At 35.2% G+C, this 17826-nt stretch overlaps 1 protein-coding gene across 1 annotated transcript in view; it reads left to right on the forward strand.

The window, feature by feature from the left end:
* The window catches only part of LOC107190522 (cubilin-like), a 242546-nt gene that overhangs the window by 104548 nt on the left and 120172 nt on the right, over nucleotides 1-17826 (forward strand). The gene's annotated exons all lie outside the window — the stretch shown is intronic.

Raw genomic sequence — 17826 nt, forward strand, 5'->3', positions numbered from 1 at the left:
GTCGGAACAGAACCAAGTATCGTTATTATCACGTCTCATAAAGAAAGCTATATTCAAAAAACTTTCTGTAATCACCGCTGTGATTCAGATCTACAGTGCGTGAAAACCATCCGCGTCCGTCATCAACTAAAACCTCTGACATTCGCGGCGGGAGACCTAGAATCTCGTATAATGATACGGAAAATGTTTACCAGAGAATGTTCCAGTTTCTCGAACGCGTTACATTTGATGATGCGTGTAGCTGAAAAAATCGAGGATACACTAATGACAGGTTACACAGGATTTTCTCCACGCAGGATGTTTTGCCGAGAAAAAGGAATGCGTTGTAACGTGACGTATCCAGCAACGATGTTGTTGTTGCAACCGAACAACGGCACGTTTAATGTCTGCTTTGGATAATGGTAAAGTCGTTCCATAAAAGCTTCCGTCCATAGAGGAATTGCGCCCGGATGCTCCCTCCGCTCGGCGTGTCTATATTGATTCTACAAAGCACTCCATTGTCGGATTTACCTGTGTGAATAGGTGTAACGAGGACAATGAGTGATCTTGCTTGTCGAATGCGAGTAGTATATACCGTGCGCTGTTTCCATCGAACGCCGATACATCTCGTTAGCGGTTCAAATTATGCAGCGGCCTGATGTATCGAGCTTATACCGGTTAGCCTCCTTTATTGCGGGACAAGGGTGACGAGGGATGTAATGCCGCTGACAGATATCAAATGGTCTCATTAGAGACGAGGTTGCGAACGAATTTCGGGATAATTATGGACAGATGTTGCGATTAACGGCGATACTGCTTGGTCTCAAGTGCAACAGATTCAGAGAGTTAGAAGAGGGTTGATTAAGGAATACCAGGATTATGTAGATAGTTGTGTTGGTAGTAATTGGAGGACGAAAGTAATGACACGATATAACGTGATAATCAGTTGTGAATTATCTATTATATGAGGTGGTCATTGGTGTTGAGGTCAGTGCCGGTTGAATGCGTCTTATGAAATTTTTCCTTTTGGAACTTAAAGTGATTTTTATAATTTCATTTTTTGAGGGTATCGTAAAAAATATTAGGACTATATACGTAAATTTAAAGGTAGTAAGTGGAGAAAATAAACAGTGAGGCTTTATGACGTGTGTCAGTGTTGAGTTTACTTTCGGTTGAATTAGAAAGTTTTTTTTCTTCGAAATTTGAAATGAAGTAATCCGATTTTCTTTATCACGGGGATTTTCAACCAGTGATGAGTACCAGTATTAAGTGTATATTAAATTAAATTTTATAATACATGAATATGCATAATATATATGTATAACATAATATAGCATAATATAAAGTACATAGTAAATCAAAAGTCGACGTAAATTCCGTTAAAAACACCTTTATGATTTCAGTAACTGCAAAGTAGGAAATCTAAAATCTGCCATTTTGACGACTTTGGTAGGTTTAGTGTTAAGATGGAACCGATGGAAGGGCGTGTCATAAATTTTGTTTTAAACCTAGGAAGATATGACAGAAGCACTTCAACTTCTGAAAATGGCTTTTGGAGAAGATGCATTCGGGTCGATCCGAGCGTTTTATATGGTTCGGATATTTTGAAGAGGTAAAAGTTCGATCGGAAGTGATGAAGTATCGGGTATTGCTTCGGTTTCCAAATTCGAGGAAAAAGAACGTTTCTAGGAATGTGAAAGGCGTGAAAGTGAATGGGCGTATTGACCAAAGTGTAATGAAAATACATATTGTTGCTACAGGGACTTGCTTCCAAAGTTATTCGTTTACTGTAGAATATTTTTCCATACAAAATACTTGTAGGATCTGGCTGGGAATTAACTCACAGATCGTAATCACCAAAATACATTATTATAATGAAGTTGAAGAAATGAAAGAAGCAAATAATAATTAATACGGTTAACCAAAGATCGAACACTGAAGAACCACTGCCTCGCTTCCTGTCCGCTTCCCTTCCCCACGCGTATCGCTTCTCAACTGTTTACCTCACGGCTCGACGCTCCGTGCCGAATTTCTACGCATCCGAATCTTGCAATTAAATCTTTAAATATTAAACCTTAAATCTATCTATTATGATGCGAATCTATTGATTTTGTTATCAAACCTAGTACGTAGGAATACAGGACAACAAAAAACTAATTTAAGAAATTAAAGTTAATGTACAATTTGTTTGCAAAAATGTGTATCACATTTGGAAGTTCGATTCTGTACAGTAAAATAGTAAGAACAAGTTTCATTGCCAGTGGATTTTAGTTTCGTTTACAAAATTAAAATCGAGAAATTACCTTCCGTCTCGTACTGGCATTATCAATTATTCCCTCTTGAATAGTACACACACAAAATCACAAGAAAGTTAAAAATAAAAATACAAAAATGCTTATCAAGACTCAATAAATAACAGTAAAAAAGAACTATTATAAAATGGAAGCAAGCGTGCAAACCGAAAGATGTCTGCATATTCGTTGAAGCGACACACGCGAAGGTTCGTACGGAACTGACCGTTTTTGCAACCTCTGGAACAGTAATTATAGATAACCTTCCCTTAAGAGCGTACGTTTGCTTCTAGTGGAACTGTTTCAAACTTGTGTATTACCTGTTTTTTCTAGATGTTTTCAATGTTCAGTGTGACGTCATCAACATCTGGTTCACAGGACTATATACAGGGTGTTTCGTTTAACTGGAAACGGTGGAATATCTCACGAAGGATTAAAGTTATCAAAAAAATGATCATACAAAAGTTGTTTGATACAAAGGGGGACATTACGTGGTATAAATAATTTTTCTGTAAGTGTAGTAGTGGGGGAGATATTAAAATCAGGTTAATTTTCTTAAATGGAACCCTGTATTTTTTTATTCATATTATGACCTTTGTATCAAACAACTTTTGTACGCACATTTCTTTGATAACTTTAATCCTTCGTGAGATATTCCACCGTTTCCAGTTAAACGAAACACCCTGTATGTATTTTGTAACCTGTGGTTCTATTGAAATAGACAACTGTTTATAATTCCCGTTCAAGAAAACGTAAATAAATGTAACACTGAATAAATTAAATGCAAAAAATAGTAGACATCATAAGGTTCCATTTATGATTCTTATTCTGTAATTTATTATACTTATGAATATTCGAAGACATCATTTATATTACGAAGGTAGGTGCATATATGTAAATGCAGTTCGAAACAGATAGAAGAAATAATCGAGTCCCTCGCAGGAATTATCATCGAAGTTAGTTGCCTATTCCAATTGTTAGCTACTCCAGAAACTATTAAATTCGTCTGCATACCGAAACCAAGATATTCGATTTAGAGCCGATTACCTAAAGTCCTACCTTTATGTTTGCGAAACTTCGTCTCAATTATTGATCTATCGTTGAACGCTACACTGAAAACTCGACCGAAAACGTTGTGAATTTAATGGAAATGAATTAATTCAAAACGATTATAATTCAAAAATATTATACTGCTGGAATAATTGTTCTTTATTTATTCAGTGGCGTTGCGATGCAGAACGTAATATTAATAGCCAGCGTATTTTAAACTGTAAAGTACATTCAGTTCTACAGTTTTGTTTTCGACGATTTAAACACGTTTTAATAATTCACAATTAACTACTCATGGCTCACTAAATTCAAAACAGGTCCATATCCTGTTTATTTAATTTTACTTTCGTATTCATTTAATATCATGTGAGAGTTGTTACTGATTATACAAACTCAATAAGATGAGGAATACATATAAAATTTTTATTGGAAAACGTAATAACGCCGAAGATGGGAAATTCAATGAAAAAATATTTACATACACAACTGCTGTGATTAAACTGTCAATATTTACATAAATTTCTATCCTCAAACACTTGACGTTAAAATCAGAGTTAAAAAAAGATATATTTCATCAAACTATTTCCTGCATTAAAAATATGATAAAAATTTTGTTAATCTCGTTTAAATATTTCTGTTTTATTATATTTTATACTGTATTTCCATATACGATAAACGTACAAAATCCACAATCCTGTAACTTTTTGTACAATGCATTAAATGATGTTATTGACGATGTAGCTTCTATAATAAAAAGACATCATTCTATTCTCTATAAACTGCAGGTAATATTTATTACAATATACATGACAAACTGATCCACTTATAAGGAACATTAATCGTGTAGTATCTGACGATATGAAATACATATATCACCTCATTTACCAGTGACAAGTTCCCCTATAAAACTCATTAATTTGTTAACGAGTGTTGGAGATACCAAATGAATTATTGCTTTAATTTGTTTCACGGAAAATAATGCATTTTAATCCCCCATTAAACGCGAGTGTTCTGTCAAATGCACGATGACTCGTTCATTACGAGTCCGACCGCTTTAAATTTCTGGTTTAAAAAGAAGAATTATTCAATGTATATCTTTTACAAAATATTTAGTACGCATGACCAGATAAGAGGTAATTCTACATGTGAAACAAAATATAATACGTCGAATAAATTTTTATGAAAAAAAAATAGTAAGGCAATTAAATATCAAATACTGCATTTAAATGTCATTTTCTTCTTGTGTCAATCTATTGTCGATTTTTTCCACTTGCGTTGACATTTATAAATATTAACATTGGAATGATATTATCAGTTTTTCACAATAATTTAATAAACATTAGTATTTATAATCAAATGAGCAGGTAACACATAAAAAGGTACCTATTGTACATATGTATTGGAGATATAGTGTCAGTGGAAGTAGTAAGTGATGATCAGACGCATTAGTCAGCCGTTATCGGAAGTTCTGTTGCCCGACTCAATGCCCTCGAAAACGAAGTCCGATATGAAGAATTTTTATTTTATAGTTTCCATTTAGTTGTGCACATAGAATAACCTTATCTACAACACTGCAGTAAAGTGTCCGAACATTGGCTTATCTTTAACTAAATGTAATTTAAATGACTTCTACAACAATTTTTAACATTTTCTATTATGACAGTTATGTGTAGTAGAATATTCTGATACACTAGGAATGAATTTTGTTTACATTTAGTAAGAGTACAATTCAGTAAGGTTTAGCACTGTTGAATTTATTCATACTGTAATTTTAATAATTTTGAATTCGGTCCTTCTATTCTACAGTAAACACCATTTGAATTTTGAAAGTATGTAATATCATCGGTTACATGATTTGATTTTTAATTCGAAATGACAATGAAAATATTTGTTGTAATTTACTATAAAACGCAGGGATAGGAATGCGAGTGTCATTCATTTTTACGTTCATTTAAGATTCCAACATTTTGTCCAGAAACGATGAAGACATGAAACTTCCGAGGTGAAGTACGATGACGTCGGCCTTTACCGTGCAGTTATCGAGAAAATTGCGCGTAAATTTCAAGAGAATTTTGAACGGCTCGACGAGAATGTCGTAAGCTGCATAAAATGTTTAATAACGCATGAAAATTAAATTGCTATTAAGCGTGATGTGTTTGTAATGAGTATCCGATTTTTCATGGGGCTAATTTGTTATTGATTATAAGGAACAGGAATGGAAACAATTAAATGTTCATTAAGAATAAAAAAATACAGATTTGTATAGACGAATGGATAATAAATTATTTCAGTGAACAAATTAATTCTCCGTAGTAATAATTATTTCTACATTAAACATCTAAAGTGTTTCCATTTGTGGTAAAATAAAGTAGAATGAGTTATGTGGATTTTAATAATGTGATAATATAAAAGTTACTATCATTGTTTATTCGTGTGATATGATATAACAAGATGAAATAACAATTCAAGGAAGTGTTTTATTATCTACAATCATTCAAGAAGGTTCCCGACCACTTTTATCATGCTTTATTGTATTTCCAAAATTAAAAATGTTTTAAGCTTTTCTTGACACTACTCACATAATTTTTTGTAATTTTCATATACAAATGAACAATGAAATAATATCTTTGATTTGAAATAACAATGAAATAATATCTTTGATTTGAATATCTTTGGCAGAGATAGTAGATTACCAGCAGAAGGGTAAATTAGGAAAATTGTCATTCGAGAGTCGATTCGTTCCATAAATACATACTATTCCAACATTGTAGCGCCTAGGTACAAATCTCCTGTCACCGAGATAGTCCCTTAGTGGTGTTTGCCGAGGACTTGGCCGGTCGACTGTACGAATCGGGATTTCAAGGGATTTCAACAAATTGTTACGCTGAACGGACTTCGCTCGGTTCACGTCCACTTAACGACAAACCGAGATTATACGCTAAATTTATTACCTTCCACACGTGGGGCTAGTCACGGATCAACCAATGCAAAAGAGTTGTTGGCCGCCCGGGTGCAAAAACAGTATCGCCGCCCTTATTTACTTAATACTATTTAATTAAGAATTTAATATATAGTGTTTACTTTTATATCTATATATGTATATAACTTTTAACACTTATCATTCAAAAGCAATATTTTTTAATTTTTATTTTCATAAAAAACAAAGATTCTTAAAATATAAATGGTTTTATTTCATTTGAATATTGTATTCCACATATAAACACAAAAGTAACATATGATGTTTGTAACAATGATGTAATGGCTGATAAATAGCGACCATTAATTACCAACACGAATTTAACCCAATAAATATGGCTAAAAGATAGTTCACCTTTGTATACGAGTAGTGTTACATAGATTGCATATAAAACTGATTTCATTGAACCTTGTTTTTCTAAAATTTTCATAATCATAAAAAAAAGTTTGATTCTTATTCTTACCAGCCAAAATTTTACATATTAATAAACGACCTGCGGCCACCCCTTGGTTTGGCCGCCCAGGTGCGGGGGCAGTTTTTCCTCCCCTGCCAGGAACGGCCCTGAATCTAGCAAAAAAAACAATCCCTTCAAGTATTTCTCTCAACTGTTAATTCTTAGATTACGACGATGCATGGGTCGATTGAGACAAAAATTTTCAAGAACTTTATCTAAATCATGATTTCATAACTAATTTGAACTAGTAGTTCTTTATAATAGGTTCACTACAGAAACTGGCGTTTCTTGAAGAAATACGTTTCTTTGGAAAGAAAAATACATGGACGTCTAAAGGAACCGAACAATCAGTATTGTTGCTTATGCGATGATCAAAAAGATCTGTATTCTGAAAAGTAAATAGAAATTAGAGACTCATTTTCTAATTCTAATAACGTTCGAAACGTTTATACAATAAAATTTATTTTATTAATTTCATTTTTTGTTATATTTGATACTTATTGTACTTGAATTGTATTCATTTTGTACTTGAAGTTTCCTTTAGTTCTTGAAAAATCGCCATTTCTGAAAACTACTGGTTTTTGCATCATAGTCTTCAGTTGTATTATTTCGAAAGCATATAATTTATACTCGTATTGATTGTATCGATTCTTATATCACTATAAAATCTAATGGGATTACTTTCAACAACTTAAAAACATAAAAAATTGAAGAATACAAAAATACCTATTCTTATACATTCAAATATCTTTGCGCTCAGGAAGTCGCTTATCAGTACTCGTTAACTGTCGGTCCTTAACCCGAACAACTTCTTCAAGTATCTCGCATTCAAAACCAAACAGAATTTAATCATCTTTAAAGAATAACGACTCGAATAACAACTTTGACCGTAAAACTGTACTTACCTTACAACGTAGCTGAATATACGCGATGCGTCGAATCTTTTCAATTCCCCTTTAACAATTCTCTTATGGGCATTGCAGTTCCAAAGGTGAACAGTCTGGGACAGTAGAATAAATCCAGTGCTACCTGGCAAAAGAAAATTACCCAAGTCCCTGTACACCGGTTTCATCCCCTACTGACGAACGTGGCCCGTTCGTTACGGTAAGCGAGACGGGTCCGCAACAAAATTCTAATCGTCACCAGCTATACTTGCCATCCAGTGAAGCACTTCATCACGGATAATCCGGATTCAGTTCCCTTTCGAGGCTCGAAAGTTACCTCGGAAATTCGTTATCCAAGCTGGCTTAGGATTTAAGGAAGGAAAAAGCGCCGATAGTATTAAGTCAGACGCCTGATCCCCGCGCCTGCCACTGTGCGGTGAGGGAGGGTGGGGGGGAGGGTGGAAGCAGGAAACAAGAGGAATGGAGCGTGGTTCCGCGTCTCCCATCCATACATGCATGACCACACGGGGGGTAGAACGAATCCTCGACAAGCCTTTTTATCTTTTATCCGTTCCGTCGAAAGTCGAAGCTCAGTCTCCTGGCCGGCGTGTCCTCGGTTGCTCATTATCCGGTGACTGGGCAATGGTGTCCCTTACGTGGTGGACGCTTCTGTCCCCATTGTGTCCCCGTTTTTGCGAGTCGACGGTAAAATTCCGTTGGAGCGAATTCTCTCTGGCCAGAAACTTCCTCGTATTCTGTCTACGACATTTCCTAAATTATTGGTCGAGATGGCCACTCTCCATTGTCAGATCATATTCCCAGCAGACGGACGACGGTCTTGCGCGAGCTAGGAAGGTCGGAAAGGCCGGGGTATGACACGGTCCCCGTACTCCCTGCGGACGTAACGGGCCCCGGCACGAAATTACCTGAATATTTTCGTCGATTGGTTCCGCCGAGGGTCGTAAGGGGAAAACTCCGAGAATGTTCTTTGAGTTTTCTTGGTTTCGTTTAATGGTGTACAAACAGTGATTGTTACTTCAATTGTCGCAGTGGTATCTCGATTAGAGAAACGCTGTCTGATAAATGTCATTTTCTTCTTGTGTCAATCTATTGTCGATTTTTTCCACTTGCGTTGACGTTTATAAATATTAACATTGGAATGATATTATCAGTTTTTCGCAATAATGTAATAAACATTAGCATTTATAATTAAATGAGCAGGTAACACATAAAAAGGTACCTATTTACATATGTAGGGAAGATATAGTGTCAGTGGAAGTAGTAAGTGATGATCAGACGCATTAGTCGAGGGTCGTGAGGGGAAAACTCCGAGAATGTTCTTTGAGTTTCCTTGGCTTCGTTTAATGGTGTACAAACAGTGATTGTTCCTTCAATTGTCGCAGTGGCACCTCGATTAGAGAAACGCTGTTTATTTGAACGTGGTTTAACCGTTTGAGTCCTGAAGAATTTTCTTGGATATATGCTAAACGTGCATAGTAAAATTCGTATTTTTATTATATATTCTATAAAAAGTAGTCTTTACCAGCAAAAATATTTAAAAACAAAATAAAAGAATATTGCAGGCAAATAAAAATAATAAGTAAATATTTTCATGGTCACTACTAAACAGTTCATCATTACTTCTTATGTAGGGATGAGACAGTGTGAATCGCAAATTGTAGGTTTATGGTGATTTATTTAAGAAGCGTTTCCGATCTCCGTAGCATCCACTCGACGACTGACTTGGCAAAGGGACGGTCATCGACGCAATAAACAACGAATACGGCGTTCGGTTTTCGAGCGACTGTCGATGACAACAAAACCGCTAACGGTCGTCTTCCGCAACAAAGTATTGCGTAGCGTACGGTTTCGTTAAAGAGAAATATCGTATCGCCTTCACTTATATCATAGTCACTTTCAGATAAATCAAGATTTGACATTGTACCTGTCGTTATTTAAAATAGTTATCTCAAAAAACAAAGAATTAAAATTTGTATATTATTAAAACAAATAAAAATCACGATTTATAGGAACACAACCGCTCTCAATGAATGCAAATATTATACTATAAAGCGGCTGCGTAATTGCTCCTATACGCAGTTTTGGCACAACATAAAACAATCACGATCGCATTTCCCCGCACCTAAATGGTTAACGCAACGTTCAATTCTTCAAATAATGCCATCTAGGTATAGTTACGTAAATATGGTGATATAAAATATATATTTGTAGAAAGAAAATATGGCGGAGAGGAAATATTGAACCTATAAGGATACAATATATCTGGATCCCAGAACCAAAGTGTATTAAGTTCCACTTATTTAAAAAAAGTGACATTCTACATATTTCTCTTTACGATAGTAAAAATTATTTCGTTCTAAGTTTTTAGTATAATAGTGCACCACTGACGTTAAATCCATATCGTATTCTGAGCTAAACAGTGTAAAGTCCACCTCATAGAGGACCCAATGCAATGTTCACCATTTTTGTATGAAATTCAATCAATTCCATAATTCGAAGGTAGCGATTGTTCCTTGTTGACTTCTTACCGAACGGTTCCAAGGTTGCAAGGTTCCTCCTCCTTTGATTTGCTGTCTTCTAAAGTTTGAAAAGCGTGATTTAATACACTCCGGTTCTGGGGTCGAGATATGATTCTCTATATGTTTTCATCTGTATATTAATATTCTGTAGACTTATGTCAACAAAACTAGATTATTAACGGGATTTGGACTTATTATTTTCAGTAGGGTATACAGGGAATATTTAGTTAATATTCTAGCAGTATAATACAACTATAAGTATGCGTCAGAAGAGGACAATAAGGTGATTAACTTTGTTCGTTGAAGAATTTTATATTAACTCGTGTCTAATTAACCGGATACTGTGTACCCACGTGCCCATTACTAAATTTGCTTCCACAATTACGTATATTATAGGAAGGTAAAACAAAGAGTTTCGGAAAAGTATGAAAGTAAAATTATCTATGTTTACCTAATCTGTCAGAATAGGGGTATTCCGATTGTTCAATAACCGTGAATATTTTGGTTGCCTATACATGGATTAAATGAAGTTATAGATTTCAATTAGTTCAAAAATGGTTCTACTACAAATAAAAACTCCACTATGATTTACAATATCTTTCCCATAATATCGTCAAAACGATATCATACTTGATACACTTTTACGATCTCTTCCATTACCTTGCAACTAGCTCTTGCTTTACCTGTCTACTTCTGTCTACCGTCGCGATGTGGTAGAAATAGCAATGATATAAGGTGGTCAAGTGCGATCTGCTAAAATTTCAGCAGAAGTGGACATTTCTCTACGCTTCTGCCACATTCTTCACGGAATTCGGATACTCGGGTTACCAAAGTTTCCTCGCAAGCAGCTAAGAAGTTAGTGTCCTGTCTACCCCTCGTGAACGGTTCCCGGGGTGTTTGTTATCCACTTTACCTCCGCCAGTAGAGCCAGCTAACACGAGCTGCGTTCCATGTCGTATCAAATGCTCCAGCCGGAACACGGTCAAGCATGGGGCCGTGCTCGAAGGCATTACATTCTCCAGCGTCAAAGAAATTGTTACGGAGGCACCTAAGATTTCTGCGGGCTGAAACAAATTTCGCGAACGGAATCTGCCGACACGCACGTACATACCCCCCCTCCCTGCACACACACACACACATACACGAATGGTGTTTACTTTAATAGGGATGGATGGCTCGAGATTCGGCGATAATATCCGTGTAGTACTCGAGCTGAGAATTTCGCCGACTCGAGTTACGACGGCGAGTCACGACATTCTCGTGCCTGTAGAGTGGCCGCCAACGATCCGAGCAACTAGCGATGGGGCCAAGCACGTCGCAAGTTGTACTGAAACTTGCTGGTATATGGCTGAAACCTCCGTGAATACCTTTCAGAAGACGATAGGAGCAATTATACTGCCGACCAGATGTTGTGGGACAATTGGTTATTTTGAGCAAAAGGAAAATTGAAATTGTGTTCTGCAATTTTAGTAATTTATTTTATTCTCATTTTAGATAGTGATTATTAGTATTATTCAGTAGTAGGATGTATATCGAAGGTGAGGAAAACTGGAGAAATAATTTATGAATAATTCAAATTTGGATGAATATTGAAAAGGAAAATTGAAATTGTGTTCTGCAATTTTAGTAATTTATTTTATTCTCATTTTAGATAGTGATTATTAGTATTATTCAGTAGTAGGATGTATATCGAAGGTGAGGAAAACTGGAGAAATAATTTTTGAATAATTCAAATTTGGATGAATATGGTTAGAGACTTTTGACCGTTAAAACGTTTTTGATAATTGAAGAGATGACGGTACCTAGGTCCAGATACACCACTACTCAGTTGCTTGTAGACGTGTTCGGGAACAAATTTCTTCGAAATATGTAGGTCTGCTTGTAAGGTGCTAGTATATACATATGCACGTTTTAATTAGAGTCTGTAAGCTGGAATGGTGCGTGAAATTTCTGTAATCCAGGGTCAGAATGTACCTGGACACCCCCGTCCGGCGGTTAAAGTAGATTTGAATACATTTATAATAGTAGGAATTAAAAGAGGTTAGAAAGTGTGTAGCTTTTGTCAAATGTTAGATCTTTTTTCATATAAAGCAGATGTTTGTATACTTGTGAATGGGAAAGTACCTCAAACACCTTCAGAATTACTTTAGAAAGTTAGAAAAGTAGAACCGACTGTAAATTGTGCAACACTATGTAATGTATATCCAACAGAATAGTTTTGGTGTTACATACTTTGTAAAGGAATTAAAAATATTCGTTTAATATTATCGGAGAATGCGTGACAAAGACAATCCATGAGTGTCCATAAGTAGTTTAGTGATTTATAAACAGAACTGTACATGCATAATCGAGTTCGAATGGAATATGATCGAACCTTCTATAAATACTTTGAAGAACAATAATTTAGACACAAGTAAATATGCGAAACATAATAAAATAAGAAATTGCATAGATGCTAAATAGAATTTTATTTTATTCTTCGCAGATTGAAATCATTTTAAGATTCGCGCTCTGATTAGTTGGGGTTTTTCGCTAATATCTCGTTAACGAAGCATCGGATAACATTTTTGCTGAGGAAAAAGTTATTTCAAATCATCGGTAGTCGAAGCTATTTTCGGACACCATGTATACATCAAATTGCTCGATATTCACGAGTACATATATCTTGAACTTGATCCCATCACTACGCACAAAAATATAAATAAATGTACACAACCGAGAACATGTAGAATTGTAAGTAACAATTTTGTTATAAACATAATCTCAGTCTCTGTTACGTGGAACTTGTACACAAAATGGACTGTTCCCTTTCATGAGTTGTAATTGAATAGGATATTACGAGTTCTACGTAGTAAAAGGACATTTTTAGCAACTATATGCATCGAATTGCTCGATATCCATGATTACCCTCACGAACAAACTCGGCTTCCACTAGGGGAAATGTGGGCTAGGCGAAGGATCTCTTACCAATTATTTAAATTTATGCCAAATTAACATTTGGTTTAACATTTATTTCAGTACTTGAAATAAATTTACCAAGTGGTAGGAGGTCTTTCTCTTACGTCACTTTTTTCCCCTAGCGGAAGCCAATTTTGCTCGTGGGTGTACATCTTGAAGTTGATCCCATCGCTACACACCACAATAGAAGTGAATGTGCGCAACCGAGAATACGTTGGAGCCACGGTTAGCCGCGATTACGCGCACGCCAAGTTCGTTATCAGTGTTCGCCTGTGTGCGTCTGGACTGGTGATTAGCACCGAAAGTTTCGCGGATGATCAGCGAATATTCGTGGAGATCTCGCGGTCGTTCGGCCAAAAGTTACTCACTCGATTGCCTATCGATTTAACCAGTTACCGGACCCCGTCCCTGTCCCCTGTTAAAATTTTCGACTTTCCCGGCTTCCGGGCGCGATCACGCCAGGGCATGCTTCCTGTTTCGCATGGCCGGACTTCCAGCGAGGCGACGAGAAATCGCGTGCAGGAAACAATTATGGAACGGATTATTATAACAATATCAGGATTGAGATACTTAGTAGAGTGTGCTACACACACGGGTCGTGTCGTGTTAGTTGACGTACCTAATGTATCTAAAGCTTTTTTAACATTAAATTCCCTTCCGCGTTGTACAATACGTTTCTTACACGATAAGAATGGTTCTAGGGACTTTTACCACTTTATCTAAGCCTTACTTTCATCGCAGACCTGAGAGCGTTAGATTAAATTGTAAATTTTTTAGCACAATGTTAATTTACTAGAATTGTGCTAAGTGTTTAATACTCGTACACTGTTCGAGTCAATTTAACTCGAAACCAATATGTTTTATTATAGAAGTTTGTAAGTTAATTTTACACCAATAGATGATATACGTATAATAATCATCAGACATCCTTAATATGATTTTAATTCGAGGAATGTATAATAGTAATGCAATTGTGTATTGAACAGTGAACGAGAGTTAAACAAGCAAATCTAAAGCGAATGTTAAATATTTTAGATGGGATTTTCAGAAAGTATTTCCTCTGTTACATTATGAATTTATCATTAATTCGGTATTCATACCGGTATCAATGTTAAATACTAGGCAAGTGTGTTTGAAAATATCGATACTTGAAAGCACAATGTCAGGTACAAAAAAGGTTTACATGATTACGGTTCTGTAGCAGTAATATCAAAATGGACACCAGTATAATATCCAAACCTTGAAATATGTCGGTGTTCAATTTCTACTTTTGAATACTGCACATCTTAATAAAAATTTGGGGTTTGGAAAACGCATGACACGGGCGCTTCTCCTATTGAGCTTTTGAGTCATACATAAACCATCTTCAATGTATACGATCTACACATTTCAATCTCATCCGTGGTTTACGTCATGTTAGTTTGAAATCATATGAAACTTTTCGAATTTCATCTATCAAACCTTAAATACAGGCATAAAAATATAACTATGACGTTTATTCATCTAATGTGTGTAATTATGTTGCTTAAATGTACCTATAGACTTCACTTCGGGACGCACACCCCTATTAATCAGACAAGAAGAATAAGTGATTATTTCCTTCTTGAAAAAATTTAACATATTCAGACAAGAATAAGTGTTATATTTTAGCAAATTAGTGAACATAATAGATTAACCATACGGATTTTCGGTTTATAAAAAAAAAAGCATTGTTATTTTTAATATTCTTTATTAATAAACTTTTATTTATTATTTGTCTATTAATAAACAAAAATCTATGCAATTATTCTTATTAACAAAGATAATGAACTTTTTACTAGAGCTTTACAATGTATTAATTTATTTATCTAAAATTTATTATCTATATCCATCGTCTTGGAGGTCTTCTTTTAACATTAATCTATGTAAATATGGTCTGCAACGCGTCTCGTGCAACGCGACTCGTCGCTGAAGTGCCTGTCACGCGACGCTTTAAACAATAATAACTTATATGGTGGAACCAGAAGGGACCTGAATCTTGCATGCTTTTATAGAGAAAAAAACGCCTGAAAATATTCCACATTAATAGAACCCATAACTCTAAAACTTTAAAGATACCCTTTGTCAAAGATGAAAAACTTCGACGATTCTTTTTACTTCACTGAGTATTATTTTTTTAAACAAATTATGAACAATAACTTTTTACTCCAGGTACGTTCTCAATATAGACATATACTATTCCTGAAAAAGAAACATAAACACATAATTTTTAATAGGTTTTCACAGGGCATCAATACGAAAAAAGGTAATTTATAAAAGTATTTTAGTAAAATAGTATTTATAAAAGTTCGATCTTTAAATGCTTGTTTTAACTATAATTTCTAATATATCTCATTACATTCCTCGTTTTCGAATGTAATACACATTTAAAAAGCAATATACATTCGTTAAACATTGATATGAGGAATTTGATTTTTTGGCAAATGAACAGCTAACTCTTCGATCTGGCCGATTGTGCGTCGTTTCCGGTCTGCGAATGACAAGATCGAAAGACGTTCCAGCGTAGCAAGGTCAACCATGGTTACCTTAAAATATCGATCGTCGCACGCATGGCCACGGGACCGAGCGACGTCCATTGCGGTGGATTTAGGTTCTCATAAAGTTCTATTGTTTAGCTGAGCTCGCATTCCTAAATCTCTATTGTCGCGTCGAGCACAATCGCGAACCGCTGAAAGCGGCGGTAGGCCCCGTCTCGGTTAAGCCATTGCGGATCGTGCCGATCGACACCGTCGATCCGGACGAAAACAATGCCAGATTTTCGCTTTTCGGTTTACAAACACGCACGGAATCCCGCGACGCGACGTCGCGCACCGCATGCAATAGCGTGATCGAGTTACGGATAACTTCATTTCACTGATTTTTTTCCCGATGCAGATGCTATTTTCTAGTCTGACGGCTTTCTGATTGATATGGTTGCAAACGCATCTTTCTTTTTTTTAGCATGTTCGCTGTTACAGCTATTTCACGTGACCTTTTTAAGGATACAAACGGTTTCTTTAGGATTTTTGTAAAAAAAAAAAGTGGTAATTACATAAAAGTATCTACCACACCGATTTCAATGACCTTGAAATATGTTATGACGATCATCGTTCTGAACAACTTTTTTCTATACATATAGCCCCCGCTCGGCTTTCTTTTTGGAGATTCAGAAACATTTCTGTCCAAAGACGCGTAAATAATTTTTCTCTCATCAATTTCTGTCTAAATTAATGTAATCATTGAACATTCTATAGAAACAATTGATTTTCAATACCTCGAAACAATGTATAAAGTTAAGAAGCCCATGCAATAATGTATAATAATTAAACGGTAGCACGTTATGTCAAATCATATTCTTCAAGTAATCTATAAAAACAAGCATTCTGTTGCTCCTTTTACGAATTTTATTATCTTAAAAGTGAGATACAAATTTCGTTTATTATATTTATCTTTTTTATTAATCACAAGTACAAAAACCTCACAGGTTAATTACGAACAGTACTGTAATATACAAATGTATCTCGAAATAAGTGGGCGTTTTAATCAAGATTATAAAAAGTTTTAACAGTTTGAATAATAAACATAAATTACACGTAATACTGTAGCGATGAAATAATTACGAATGGAGTAGTTGGCCTCTTTGAACGTTAAATACTCTGTACTACGCTCTCTCATTACTTTGTCTTTAAACGGTCCGGTTGGTCTAAAAACTTTCTCTACCCGCCCGTAGTGGCCGTATTCCTCTCTCACAATGCACCGATCGCTTTTAAGTGCACTTTCATCCCTATGTACTACAACACGTTCCAACACACATACAGTGGCCCTTACTTACAACCCGTCCGTCTGACACATGCTTTTACCTGCAATCCTTGTCGTTTGACGTTTAACGTTGTTATTCTTGTTGTAGAACGGTTAAAACGACGCGAAAGGTTGTAAAGAAATACTACAACACTGAACGGTCTTCATGATATTAACGATTTTTAAAATATGTAATATTTGAAAATACTTGACCCCCTCAAACTCCATGTGCATGGTTATGCACATGTACTCTATATGTTTTTTAAGTGCACTTACAAGTAACTTTTATTAACTTGCTGTTGGTTTTTTAATACTGGCCACATTTGCGAACGTGACCTAAAATTGGCGCAATTGTATGTTCATGGGATATTTAGTAATTAATTCACCATGGAGAAGCCATTTGTAGGAAAACGAATTAAGGTCATTTTGAATTTGATATATTTACTACAAATGTAAGTTTTCAACAAAATATTTCAATAAATGAAAGGAATATGAAGAAACATAAAAGGAAAACAAAAAAATATTTGTTAATACTTTTATATAATTTATTTCATCTGTGACGCTTGGGAGGATTTTTGCAGAATGATGCACATTTCTTTTATTATGCAAATAAAAAGGAAAGTTAAAAAAAGTTATTTTAATCTTATTTGAACCTAAATAGAGTAGATTCCTTAAAAACATATTTTCTCTATTCTTTAGAACTAATTCGACATTAAAATGGTTAAGGTACCCATCATCAGTAGAAATTATATTTTAGAGATGATTGACGCACTGATTAAATTAACTATTTCACACAAAGTGAAAATTATTTTGAAATATTGAATTACGATGTCCGAATCAACAACAAGAAAAACAAATTGTGGTTCGAATTTTTTAA

This window comes from Dufourea novaeangliae, unplaced genomic scaffold (genome assembly GCF_001272555.1).
Source record: "Dufourea novaeangliae isolate 0120121106 unplaced genomic scaffold, ASM127255v1 scaffold187, whole genome shotgun sequence".
NCBI classification, from domain to species: domain Eukaryota; kingdom Metazoa; phylum Arthropoda; class Insecta; order Hymenoptera; family Halictidae; genus Dufourea; species Dufourea novaeangliae.